Raw genomic sequence first — 1,018 nt, forward strand, 5'->3', positions numbered from 1 at the left:
GAGTTCTAATTTCGTGTGGAAAAAAAAAATCTACCAACATAAATCAATTGTGTCCAATGTGTTACACAAACACTACTAGTAGTTTAGGTCTTCTTTGGAAAGAGTTACTTTTGCATCAAAAGAAGATGCTCAGTCCATATTGCTACGACCAATTTCAACTAGATAAATCGATCATACGAGATGATTATTACGATGTTAACACTTTTAAACCGATGAATCTCGCAATTTCGAATAGGTCTGACCGTCTGACCATGGTATGACCATCTGACCGTCTGACAGTCTGACCATTCTGATACAAAAAAAAAGTACCTAAATTAAATTCAAACGATTGGAAAAGTTGTATAAGGGTTATAAGAATACATTTTCATCGTTTTAAAGTTCTAATTTCGTGTGGAAAAAAAAAATCTACCAACATAAATCAATTGTGTCCAATGTGTTACACAAACACTACTAGTAGTTTAGGTCTTCTTTGGAAAGAGTTACTTTTGCATCAAAAGAAGATGCTCAGTCCATATTGCTACGACCAATTTCAACTAGATAAATCGATCATACGAGATGATTATTACGATGTTAACACTTTTAAACCGATGAATCTCGCAATTTCGAATAGGTCTGACCGTCTGACCATGGTATGACCATCTGACCGTCTGACAGTCTGACCATTCTGATACAAAAAAAAAGTACCTAAATTAAATTCAAACGATTGGAAAAGTTGTATAAGGGTTATAAGAATACATTTTCAGTCGATTCCCACAATTTGAAGTTCAATTAGAATGATTAGAAATATTTGTACTTGTTGAACTTTTTTTAATCATTTGTACTTTTTAAAACTCTTTCTAATCATTTGTACTTTTTAAAATTATTTCTAATCATTCTAATTGAACTTCAAATTGTGGGAATCGACTGATTGTAACACATTGGACACAATTGATTTATGTTGGTAGATTTTTTTTTTCCACACGAAATTAGAACTCTAAAACAATGAAAATGTATTCTTATAACCCTTATACAACTTTTC

This window comes from Tarenaya hassleriana, unplaced genomic scaffold, assembly GCF_000463585.1.
Source record: "Tarenaya hassleriana unplaced genomic scaffold, ASM46358v1 Cleome32, whole genome shotgun sequence".
In the NCBI taxonomy this organism is placed as follows: Eukaryota; Viridiplantae; Streptophyta; class Magnoliopsida; order Brassicales; family Cleomaceae; genus Tarenaya; species Tarenaya hassleriana.